Genomic DNA, 13,705 nt, shown 5'->3' with positions numbered 1-13,705 from the left:
GAGCTTGCAGCTGTAAGTACATACTGAAAGTGTATGTCATATTAGAGCTGACATTCTGAGGGATTTCTGTACTCACAGGACTTCTTTATCTACAGGTTGACTTCTTGGATATCTTACAAGTCACTCCATCCTTGACAAATTGTTTCTATTTCTGAAAGTATTCATTTGCTATTGTCTTCCTTACAGCTTCCATCTTAGTTTAAGTCAGCTGCAGGCTTGAATATTGGAATCTTCTGACCCTTTCTTGTCATGCTTTGAGTGGTTTCCAAACTCCTTGAATGGAGGCAAATTCAGTCACAGGTTTGCATGGGACTGGCTTTTTCTCCTTCTCCCAGTATTACAGGGTTGCACTAATGTTATCTGTGAATGCAGTATACTAATAACAAGGCAAATTTTTTCTTCATTCTACAAAGCAACAGTAAAACTAGAAAGAATCTAATACTCACTGTCATCTTCAGAGTATATCTATGAAGTGATAAATATGTAAAAACAAATACAAAAAGCTCATAGTGTCTGTGAGCTTTTCATAAGTTTCCATACTGAAGTTCTGGTTTTTGATTAAAACAATAATGTCATATATGACTTATTACAATACACTCTCTTCATCCAAATCCTCTTACCCCAGGTGTGCTTAAAAATATTGTATATGCAAGGAACTGTAGAAATTGTTATATTTTGAAAATAAATCATTTCCCATCTATTTGAGTCTAGTTCTTTGGATTATCTGCTGCTTATTTCCATATATACATTCAGTTGGACCACAGCTACCACTAGTGCTTAACTGTACCAAAGAAAGTTAACCATACATCTGTGTGACTTTATGTTAAGTGTTTCTTTTTTTTTTTTTTTTCCTGTAGGGAATAGAATTCTTAACATAGGTCAGAGAACAGTGTACCAAAGATTTTACACAAAGTTTCCTGTACGAAAGAGTGAAGGAAGGAAAGCATTCATTTTCTTCTCCAATCTTCTTACTTAAATCTAGATTTATCTACATGTAAATATATAAAACATTTTCTGTAATTGCTTTCCTAGCACAGGAGATGAATTGTCAGTAGATAATGATATACTTAACACTTAAATTATTCTTTCTTACATACTATTAGAAAGCATTTTACAAATACAGTCCCTGTAATCACCACTTTACAAATAGAGAAAGGACAGAAATATTAATTGATTGGCTAAGAGTCAAGCAAAGGAAAGAAGCAGGATCAAACAGAGCCCTAGAATTAAATTCTGATGTCCTTTATGTCACCAAGTTGCTGTTCATTTTCACAAAGCAAGGATTTTATCCCAGAAGGTCTCCTACTTTCTTATCTTTTAGATAGCATAGCCTAGCACTCATTGCATTTATCTACTTGTTAGACAGTTAACCTGACATAGGGTGTTAACTCTTAATAACTTGACTCAAATTTTTATTCTACTACAGACTACTGTACTCATGACTGGGGTTGCATCAACTGTCTGCAATTAGGGATTTAATCTTTAACTAGTTTTCTGAGCTTCCTTTGTTATCAGTGAAGAAAAGAATTGCAATTCCAGTATACATTTTATTCCATTTAACTGAAGGCAAAGATGAGCGATCGTTTTAAGCTGGCTCTGCTGTCAGCAGAAGCAGTCTTGGAGTCTTCCCTCTTCTTCACATGTTCATCACAATATGTGAAGTAGACTGGATTGCCAAGTGGATCTCTGTTAAAAGAAGCCTGGGGAGATCAGTTCCCCGAAACAGCTTGACTTGTCCTTGCACAGATGTTGGTATCAACACAAGATACTGATGATATGAATAAAGGATGGTGAGTAAAAGGAGCGTAAAACTGCTTTCTTTTCCTGGTAGCACCAGGTTAAAGTAGCTATTGAACTCTGACCTTAGTCACCTACTAAGGTCAGATTAGCAAGCAAGATTAATCTCACCTAGAGTTTACATGCAATCAGTGCTATCTGACATTAACCTTATTGGCTGAAGTTTAGTGTGATAGCAGTGCAACAATGAAGCTCCACCTCCATGATGGAATCTGATGTCATTAACAATTAGAGAAATGTTGTTATTGGAATTTGGAATGCTGAGTTCTCTATTTGTAGTATCTTACAGGCTAAGAGGTTGTACACTTCCAGGCACTAATTATTAAAATTTCAAGAAACATAAAACTTAAAAAGACTGAAAAATGTTTACCCCATCCAAAAATTATGTATTTGATCTAGTTAAAATTCTTTTAGATACTTATTTATTTTAGTGAGACAGCAAACCCAAAAAGATTAAATCTTGCCTGCAGTTTTGTTTTCTGTGCAAAAGTCATTTATGGCTGGCTAAATATCCCAGAGGTAAACACATGTGAGGTTGATAGTGTGGTTAGAATAGCAACAGCAGTTGTAAAGATACACTGGTGTCGATGGCGTTAGCACATTCCATATTGGTATCATGCAAAAAGTTGCAGACACTTCCAGTCAGGGAGCATCAATCAATTTTTGTTAACTTTCAGGATTTATGTTCTGATGGAGCTAATATTACATCTAAATATTATGTGTGCTGCGTCTGTAAATTTCATTTCATTTGCTTAAGGAATCCCTCTGTATGAAAGATGTGAATTAGAAAACTGTTACTTACATGGTACAGCTGGATTTATTGTAAAATGGGTCAAATTCTGCTGTTCTTAATGAGGAAAATATTGACTAACGGCTTAAGTAAATATTATCTGAATTCATTTAGTGTTTAAGTCTCATATTAAGCATTCAGAGCAGGAGAAACTGGCTCACAGCTCTTCCTCTTATGAGTGTACATTGACACTCACTATCTCTTTCTATATTTTGTCAATCAAAATAATGCAGCATCACTAATGTGCTACAAACATTATCTATCGTGACATTCTGCATCTCTATCATTAGGGAATTCACCTGAGAACTTTAAGTTCTCAGTAAAAGTATATTCCACATGCTAGCTGTATGCTTTATCCATTGATATTTGACAGAGGGAGGCAGAATACAGTACAAATGTCTTCCAATTGTATTTTTAGAAGAAGGCTGAGCTAACTCCAAGAAATGGTCAAGTGAGAAAAAGAGTGGCGTTCCTTCATTTCTAGAGAGGTGGGGCTCAGCACACCTCATCAGCATCAGCTGGCTTGAAGGGACTCCTGACTAAACTGTTGGCCCTCCAAATCCTGACATGGGACTGCAGACTCTTTCCATGCATTGTTTAGGAGACTAATTCCCAATTTTAGTTAATGACTTTCCAGGAGTGGATCTGATGATTTTGCCCCTCTAGTCTTAATGTTTTTGATGCCTGGTCTATAACATGGAAATGGTTTTCTGTCCTGGGATGCTGAGAATAGCAGATTGAAAGACACAACCCTTGTGTCCCTACCCATGACTGAGGCCATGAAACTAGATGATCTTTTAAGGTCCCTTCCAACTTGAATCATTCTGTGATTCTTTGTGAGATGTGGATAAAATAATCAAACATTGACACATAGGTGAAGAAGAAACTTGAGTGAAGCGTGCTGTACATATTCTGTTCAGGTGGATAGCCAGGAAAATAATGACCAAAATTAATGGATAATTAAAGGATGGATAATTTTAACATTTGCCATTTTTATGGTAACATTTTAATGTAGGAATGTTGATCCTACCATTGTCTTTCTATGGTACTATTGCCTAGTGTCTTAGTGCTTCCTAGCTGCTCATTAATTTAACTTCATTATGTCACTGTGCTAAAAGGTCATTATACCTGTTTTACATATTGAACACCAAAGTAAAAGAATGACTATTGTTGGGACTTCCAAACAATGCTTTAAACAAGGTATTTTGAGATTTTTTTTGTTGGTGGTTTTTCTGGTTTTTTTTTTTTTTTTCATAATTTGTAGCATTTTTTACTGCCAGATTTTGAGCTGGTATCTGGTATCAGAAATCCCATGGACTTTGAGGAGTAACCCTAAGCATGTACTTTATCTGTGAAACTGATCCCATAGGCCATATGGAGACCATAAGATAAGAACACATAATCACGTAGGAGAAGTCTGATTTAAGGGACCCCTGTGACTGAACACTGACAGTGTAACACAGGAACTCTGCAGCAGATGTGAGACTAAAACTTAACTCTTCAATGCATACTTTTTTCTGCACTTCTTTGTCACTTTCTTCACTTAAGTTTTTGTGATGAGTGGTGTGAGTGGGAATCCTTTCTGCTTCCCTGGCTTGTCCTCTGAGCTGGTAGGTAGTTGGCATTAAAAGAAGTGGGAAAAAGTGTAAAATTTTTCTTTTTGACGTTCTTTATAATTCTTTATAATGTAACAGTGTAATGGTGCTTATTTATTTAATTTGGGTTTTTTTCTTCTTTTTTTTTTAGTGTTGTCTGTTAAAAAAAAAAAAGCATAATGCATGTAGAAGTGTTGTATCCAAAAGCAGGTGCCTCGAGCAAGACTCTAAACCACAGCAAGTGACCAGCATGTAGACGACAGTAACAGACCATTGCCACGTGACTGGGGCTGGTAGGAGATGATCTTCATCCTTAACAATGGGCTTCACAGTTAATTATTAATGATGGAAAAATGCTTGTTACTCTTCTAATTTGGTTATTTTAGGCTGCTCTTGCCTTTCTTTTGGCACTCTGTCTCCTGACATTAAAATGAAAACCAAAGTGCCACTGGCTAGCCATATCAGCTCTGTCTAAAATATGAGATTTAAGTCTTGATATTCATGTTTTCATTTTATGAAATACAGTACACTAAAAAGATCATACTTTGACCGTTGTAATTAAGCACTCTCAGTATGAATTCCTAAATGAAAAGGTTAGCAAAGAACTCCAGTATCTTGTATTTTGCTTTGTTTACTTGTTATATAGATAATGAAAATGAGCCTTTTTTTTTTTTTTTTTTTTTTTTGTAAGTGAGAAGACTGCATCTTTTCCATTTAGGCAAATGTTCATTTGTGCTGTCCAAAGTGAACTGTGCATAGCTTCAGCCCTTTTGAGGACATTATTTGAATGCGTGTGAATTCATACTGCATCTTCTGCTCCATTATGTTAGGAGAAATGATAAAAACTGATAAATATGCAGTTATTAAACCTTTGATAGAATTAAAACATTTCTGTTAGAAGTACAAAGGAAAGATGTGTGTTTTTCATGCCAGTCAATGTAATAAGGATGTCTTTTTTTCCTCCTCGAAATGTCTGTGCCTTTGACATGCCATAAGGGATGAACTGCTGTTTTAACGACCTAGGGGGTTGCTTCTAGAAGTGGTTGCCCTTGGTGAAGAATATATTTGCAAAGGATCTGAATGACCTTGTGCTTTTGAGCCAGACGGGTGCTATTAGCGTGTGATTTTGCTGAAAAACTCCTGAAGTGGCAGTTGTATTGTCTGTCACTACAAATACAACAGCACTATAGGAATATCGAAAGATGGACATTGTATAGAAATTGTGCAGGTAGTCCTTGCAATATTATTGCATCAAAAGTGCAGAGATTGACACTTTGTTGATACCATAAAATTTCAAACACACAAGCAGGTTTTTTGTGATCTCTTTCATTCAATATAGTGGCACATGCTACACTCATAACAGGTATTCCAGATCTCCTTGAAAACACAAAGAACAGGTGTCCTTCCTTTTTCAGCTTGTAGTCCTCTTAAATCACTGGCCTGTTTGCTATGGAGAAGTATGTGGTCAAACTGTGTTTTCAAATGTGGAACGTTTCTTGAAATCCTGAGGTTACCAAGGGACAGAGAAGGTCATTCCTCACCCAGATATACTAATAGTAGGATCAGTTATTGCTATTAGAAACAGCAGTGCCCTAAAGACTGAACACTTTTGGAAAAGCAAGAAAGCTCAGTAATGCATTTCTCAGAGGGAAGCTTTGGGCACAACAGAACTAGAACTAGGGTTTTATTGCTGTTTGCTTTCGCATTAAAAAAGGGATAAAAACACCAAAATAACTAGAAAGTCTTGAATATGATAGTTGTGATTTTTGTTAAGGAGTAGGCTGTGAAAAGCATAAACACGCATGAGAATTTATTCTATAAAATAACTATTTGAAATTGTCCTCCTTTCTGCAGCACACCTGATACTGACAGCAGCAGAAGGCCTGAGGAGAGGGGACTATTTTCTGTTCAATCAGGAAAACTGTGCAATACTTTAAGGAGACATTGGCATTATAAAATGATGATACCAGACATTGGACTGGATGATTCCTATGGGTCCCTTTGACGCAGGCTATTCTATGTTCTACTTTGAGCATATCACCTTAAAAAAAATCACTAAAAATCTATACATCTAACTTAAAACAAACTAAAAAACATATGAGTGTCTGCACGTTACAACTCTTCTCAGTTCAGTTTCCTGATGGTTTTGGCATTGCTTCTGCTTGTTCTCTGGGATGAACTCTCATACTGGCTAAGTTCCTGCGTTGGTTAACTTGTATGTGTGCCTGCATAGCAGCTCAGCCTTGTGCCCTTCCAAACAACATTTGAATGCCTTTCTGATGCTGCAGTAGGAATTTCTTCTTCTTTCTTCCTGTTATCAAATGCATCCTGTGCTTTGATGGTTCCTGCATTATCAAAGGGTACAAAACATGATTCTACAGAATGCTGATACTTTGGCCTTGATCAATTGATGCACTTAAGCGTAATGGTGTGATCTGTTCCTGTACTTACATGGCAATGCTCTAGGCTTTCTATGGTTATGGTTTGTAATTGACCAGGAAACAGTAATCTGAGTAAGCTGTTAAAATACCAGGATCGCCCCAGCAGCAGGAAAGAGAAACCTTCGAGTTATTTTTTTTGAGAACAAACTGAGATTTGTTTTGAAAGTTACACTACAGTACAGTCCAAATTCTGAAGGGATGAGGAATAGCACTTGTGAAGGAAAATAAATATTTAAGTGGAATTTGCATAGTTATTTTTCTATGTTAATGGCTTTTGATTTTCAGCATCAACTGTAAACTGCTTTTCTGAATTGGATCAAGTCTTTTGTAAAGGAAAATATCATTGTCCTCACTTTACATTGGCACGGAGAGCTGAGATGACTCGACCAATCTCACTTAACAGATCACGTCATAGCAATGCTTTTAATTCTAAAGAAAGGCAGATGAGTAATAGTTCTTGTGTGACAAACACACTATAAAAGGAAAGGAGCATTCCGTGATGCATTTTAAAGGGGGCACAAACTAATGAAGGTTTGTGAAATGACAGTGAAGAAGGGTTCTTGAGAAGAGCATAGGTACCTGGGTAAATGTAATGTTTTAGGAGACATACATGTTACAAATATGTATGCTCATGTACTGCTATGCATAGCTATATATATAACTATGCAATGTATAGTAATACAGACTATGTATAGTAACAAGTATGTTACTATTTATACAGAAACATATATAGTGTTCATATTCTGGGGTAATCCTCATTTAAACAGCAGCTGGGTGGGAGTTCACAAGGTATTTATGCCTACCTCTAGTTTGAAGCACCTACATTTTTTTAAAGAATTAGATTTTAGTTAATTGTGTATGTTAGAAAAGTTTACTAACCACCTGTAAACAATGGCATAGATTTAGCTAGATATCATAGAATGGCTTGGGATGGAAGAGACCTTAAAGGTCGTCTAGTTCCAACCCTCTGCAACAGACAGGGTTGCCACACACTAAATCAGGCAGTAGTAGATCAGGCTGCCCAGGGCCCTTGCAACCTGGCATTGAATGCGTCCAGGGATGGAGCATCCACCACTTCTCTGGGCAACCTCTGCCAGCACCTCACCACCTTCTCAGTGAAAAACTCCCCACTTTGATATTTTTTATATCAAAAACAATGTGATAAAATATTGCATGGAAACTATGATGTTAGATGTTTTATAATTGGTAGATGTGCTTAATTTGCCAGCACACTGGCCAATCCCTGAAGATTTACAGGGAAAAATAAAATGTTGGAGTTTCAATAGCTTTAGTAATCATTACTGTAATGGCCAAGAATTGAAAAAGCTTTGTTTAATTTAGTTTTCTGTTCCTCCTGTGAATAGAGATGGCCAATCATTTTTAAATTCTGGTTTAAAATTGGAAATGCTGCTTTTATCTGAGGCGGTGATGCTTCCCTCACTGTTTTCTGTTAAAGCTGTTGTATGCTGTGTAAATAAATATATGTTAAGCTTTGGAGAAAGACTGAATGGGGCAGAGGGAGGACTGAAGATGTAGGTGTATCATGTGCTATGTGAATGCCTTGCACTTGAGCTGAGTACTCAAAACGCTAAACAGAAAACTTAGAACTGTATTTGGAATACTCAAAAATGAAATAGGAATAAGGTGTGCTCCAAACCTCAGGGAACAGAATTTTTTATGCTACACATTTTGGCAGCAACAAAAATGGGAGAGAAAGAGAAGAAAAGGGATGCAACTGTTAATTTTAGTGTGAGACAAAACAAAACAGCATGAGTGGTGAGGAGAAGATGGCAGAGGAATTTTATACAGCTTTATTGAAGAATTAATTTTTTTTTTCCCTCTCTGTTCCACACACTGTGGTCCCTTGTGCCTCCCTCCTCCCTTTCTTGTTATGTTTATTTCCTCTTGCAGTTTTATCACAATATGGCAACTAGAGAAGAATCTTTCTATGCTAATTCACTTGTTTTGCAACTTTGGCACAAGAAATACTCCTGTATTTTCCCCTGGTTAACTTGGTGACCCAATTAGTACTTGTCCAGTTTTCTGAACTCCATGCTTATCGGTTGGTAGTTGCATGCTCTCAGACACCAAAATTTGACAGGAAGCAAGGACAGGGACTGAAACAACTTTACTTTTGATTTACCTGTCATTTGTGGATTCAACTCTTAGCATTTATGTTCCCCTAATATTGTGGTTTCTGAACTGAATGAATATGAAATCTAATTTGTGCTCTCCAGAGGAAATAGCTGTAACACTTGAACATGTTACTGTCAGAGGGATTTGGGTCAAATATTGATTTTTCTAGTATGCCAGTATCAATCAGTGTGTTTTAATTTAATTCAAAATACCAGGAGCGGAGAGTTCATAGAAACTGGAGCTATACTGAGATCAACTTCATTTTCTCAGGTCTACTACCTCTCAGTCTACTGACACAGTGAGCGGCAAAGGTAATTCAGTATTTTAAGAAACAGCTAGGCTGCTGGATTGAGATAGTCCGTATTTATACCCATTCTGTTAAAAAGAAGCAACCTCTTAACTGAAGATGTTCCAGAGGAGCCAGACCAAGGCAGCTTTTGCTGTGTAGTGTTGCAACCAGAGCGACTGGGTTGGAGTGGTAGAACCAATGGAGAGGAACTGATTCAGTAGCTTGAACTTGATTCAGAAGCTTTACAGGTGCACATTAAAACAAAGGCATACATTTGAGATGCCTAATCTAGAATAATTCTAGCAGCAAACATTAGAAAATAGACTGGCTATGGTAAAATGTAGTTGTAAGTGGAGAGTGAAAGCATACAACCCAGATATTTCATACTCATGTGGAACTGCTAGGTTCACGGAAGTGATGGAACGCTCAGAGCATTGAGCTGAATTCCAGATGATTTCTGTATATTTACCAGGGAGAATGTTAGAGAGATGTGGGAATGGATTTCATGGATTAGTAATTGGGAGAAATTAGGAAATATGCCCCAAAACTATAGATACCCAAGTCTGAAAGTTTTGAGCCATTATCTAGGATATCATGGTTTAGTCTGAAAGAGGTGAAAAAATACTACCTCTGTGTTGGTTCACATAATTCCTGTGAACCTGCATATTTGTTTTTTTCTAAGCACATTTTCTAGGGTCCAGTGTTACACTGTATCCTCAGCGTGGGGATTTTAATAATTCTGGCAACAGATCAATTTTCTGTGAGAAGAGTTCAGATGATGAAATCTGTTCTCTCTCTAATGAACACCTATTCTTACAGACAGGTTCATTGAGACTAGAGAAATGATTTGAGAGAGTGCTAACGAATTTCAGAGAGACCTCCACAGCCTTGGTCTACTTTGAGAAGTTGGATTTAATAGTATGTGAAAATGACTGAAACCAAAACCAAGCACAGAGGTGAGAATTCTCAGTGGTTCCTGTGGATATACCTTCATAGTAGGTGAAATCCACATTCTTATCTGAGGTTTACCTCAAATCTCCCCCAACAATTCTCATCCCCTTATATCTATGCCTGCCTGCCTGCCCATTGAATATTGACATATTTGCTCAGACGGAGATGTAGGGTACAGTCTGCATTCAAGCTTATCTACTTTGCAGTGAGCATGTACGTGAAATCCACTTTGTTTCCCCAGTTCTACTTGGTGTCTGAAAATCTCTGACCTTTTTTCTTTCCTCATGCACCAGAAACTACATGTGTATGTGTCTATGTATGCTTGCCATTTAAATCCTCATTTCAGATGCTCTACCTCATATCTGTTCTGCTTTTTTCAGCTCGGAAATAGCAAAAGGAAATCTGTTTGATGTTGGTGCTTACTGACCAGAACACTTAAGTCAGACATGGTGATACTCATAAGCAGAGCATGTGAATGAGTACTAGACTCTGCCCACCTCTGAAGGAAAGACAAAAATTGATCATTGCAATAGCACCCAAAAGTATTCCGTAAAGAAATATTCTGAGTTCTGGAGACTTCACTGATTCCCATAGAGGAGACCGAAATTCCTAGTTTGGGGATATAGGGACTTGGGCAGAATTTGCGAGTGAGTATCCCTTGAGGCACCTCCAAAGAGACCAACACAGTTTCTAGTAGTAACTACTTACCTGTTGTGTCCTGACTTGACATGCTTCTTGTAGCACAAATTCATCTGACACTCCAACAAGAAGACAAACAGCTTTCAGTCTCCAGGCTGGAAGAAGAGCTGTGTAATGTACATTTTTTTCCTCCCTGCTGACTTCCTGCTGGTCACTGTTGCTCATAGTCTGCTGTCTTCCAATGACACAAATCAGAGCAACATGTCCTTTCAGTGCGTGCTCTGGAGTTATTGCATGATTCACTGCAGCTGCATATAGAACTGTCTAGATCCTTTACCCTGGCCTTTTTGTTTTATCCCTTTGTACTTTTGATGTAAAGCCAAGCGTTAATGAACTACTTACAGAGAGCACACAAGTGTACATGGTTGCTGAATGGGATTCAGTTTATTTCAGGACAAAAAAATATGGGTTGACATTAAAGTCTGAGAAACACAGCAATGGGCAAATCTAGCAAATCACTGTCCACCAAGAGATTGTGCAGTCTGTCCTTACTGTTACATGTACCCTCATCCACAGCATTTGGGGCTGCTCTCTCCTTTAGATGAAGATCTAGGGCCCACAGCAGGAAGAGAAAGGAGAAGGATCGGACATGACATGACCTGATAAGACGGAAGCTATGCTGGGGCATATACTAAGGACCTGCTGGAGATGAATCTGTGGGGAACAGAAGCAGAGTTAGTCATAGACATGTAATCACCTGCTAATATCTTTCTATTTGTTACTGACGAGATAACATCAAGAATGGGAGTGTTTCACAGGTGGTAGTCAATGTGATAAGTGCAAGAAAAACTATTGTACTGTCATATTCTGGCTCACCTTAGATGGAGTTGAAGGAAGATGCTGGGGCCTTTCATTTGACTCGCGTTCATCCTCTGTGCTGTATGATCCCAGCTAGATTTACATATGTGACAAATTTGTGTGGAAGTAACATTTTACTTCAGATAATTATGAACTGAATATGAAGCTTATGATCTCTCCCTTGCATTTTATTGTTATTAAGCCTATTATTCAGTCAGACTTGTATGCTTTTATGCTGATATTACTATTACAACACTGTCTAAGACAATGCCAGAATCCCACATACTGTACTATGTGGCTGAGAAGAAGATTTATTCTGTTGCTTACAATTTGTCTTCCTTAATTCAGTATCCTATTAATCTGTGTGCACATTTTCTCCTTTTTTTTTTTTTTTAATTTCGCTATTGATGCTTGATACTATGTTATTTTAATTTATTTAGAAGGAACTGAAAACAAACAAGGTTCTTGGCTGAAAGAAGTTTCTAGTAATGACTCTAGTAGCTACAGTCTTGCTCATTTGGTGGCAAGCTGCCAAACCAGCAAGTCGTGAAATCTCTCTCATGTAGATAACTAGTTTTCTAATGGGCATTTGTAAGAATCACCCTTATTTCAGGCCTTACCTGATTTCCCTACTGTGTCATCTTTTTTCCCTCCTACTTCAATTCACCCGCAATATTTTCTTCCTTGGAGTTTTATTGCATTGGCTTTGTGAGGTATGGTCTAGTCTCAGAATCTTTCAGTGTACCTCTTCCATTTTTTCAGATTGCCTTTTGTAGGTTTTAACTAGCTGGTCCTTATTTTCAGAGTATTTAAGGTCAAAACATGCAGCAACAGTGCTGGAACCTTATCAGATACTATGTAAGACTTGCCTTAACTGTTTAGTGATATCCACAATTCAAGTATAAGTGAATCAACTTTATATTTCTTCCATTGGAAGAATGGGATGGTGAGGAAGGAAGACTAGTTGCCGCATACTCCCAAACAGTGCTCAACAGCAAAGGGTCTGAATTGTCCTCTGTATACTTGACTGACAATCCAGTGAAAGCAAGCTTCTATATCAGCACTTAGCTTAGATGCAGAGGGTTGGTGGGAATATCCTCTCACTTCCCCTCTGCCCCTTATGCCCCTTTAATAAGGAGAAAATTGATTCCCAGTTTATGAACAAAGGTCTGTAGCTAAGAGACAGCGTGGTCTCCCTGGCTGAGTAACAGCTGGGGAAAAATGAATAGACCATATGCCAGAGAGCAGCTGCCAGAACACTGGGACAAAGCTGTGGAGTACTGCCAAGCCTCACAGTGAAAGCATGGCAGTTAGGGCGAGGGGTGGAGGGAAGCTGCTCAAAACACACTGTCAGAGCCCCTGCACTGGTGTACTTTTAGGAACTGCACTATGTAAATCCTGAACAAAAGAAGGAAAAATGACTTGTTTTCAGAAAGTTGGAAGAGTCAACTTATCCAGGTGGCTCTGATCATCCTTGTTTAAACTTGTCCATTTCCCTTTCTTCACCTGTGAGACCATTCTCAGAAAAAGCTAGAGAGTTGCAGTTGCTTTCCCACGCATGGTCCTCTTTTTCCAAAATCTGGTTCATTGCTCTTTCTTCTGTGACCTGAACTCAATGGCAGAATGAGATATTCTCAGGTGGGCATAATTAATGACTGTAACAATTCTGCAACAGCTGAAAGAGGAGCTTGGTTGGTGAAGATTTTTATGCAAGGGGAATTGATCTGCAATAGATTCAGTCTGAAACTTTTTTTTTTTTTTTTTTTACCTCTTACCTATAAACTCACTATGTATGCCAGTCTGTTCCAGGCCTGCAGAGGACATCTTCAGCACTGAACAGGTGGAACTGAGAGCTGTAGCTAATGAACTCAGTGAGCTCTGGGAGAGGGATTAGGAAGGAGCCCTCAGGCAAAAAAAAAAAAAAAAAGACGCAGACCTGGACCAACACTGTAACCCCACAAGCTGTGGGATGCAGTTATTTTTTTTTCACTTGAAATATCACTGTGAGCTGATGTGGTCCATTCTACGCTTTGTGGTAAGCCTGCATTGAATGATACAGACTCACTGTGCACGTGCAAGTCAAATAGGAACATGGTAAGTGAGGAAACAAACCAGAATCTCAGTAAAGTTTTGATTAAAAAAAATCAAAGTTTTAAAGTAGGGTAACTCTTAATAGGAAGCAGATAAGGATGTTATTAAAAGACACACT

General features: G+C 38.0%; 1 protein-coding gene across 1 annotated transcript in view; it reads left to right on the top strand.

Moving 5' to 3' along the window:
- Positions 1–13,705, top strand: part of EIPR1 (EARP complex and GARP complex interacting protein 1) — a 168,511-nt gene that overhangs the window by 131,544 nt on the left and 23,262 nt on the right. The window contains exon 14 of the transcript XR_002437250.1: positions 4,334–4,475. The gene's annotated coding sequence lies outside the window, so the exon portion shown is untranslated. The remainder of the gene's footprint in view (positions 1–4,333; positions 4,476–13,705) is intronic.

The sequence above is a fragment of the Numida meleagris genome, chromosome 3 (genome assembly GCF_002078875.1).
Source record: "Numida meleagris isolate 19003 breed g44 Domestic line chromosome 3, NumMel1.0, whole genome shotgun sequence".
NCBI classification, from domain to species: Eukaryota; Metazoa; Chordata; class Aves; order Galliformes; family Numididae; genus Numida; species Numida meleagris.
Note: the sequence above shows the minus strand (reverse complement) of the source record. Positions and strands in the feature narration are given on the sequence as shown.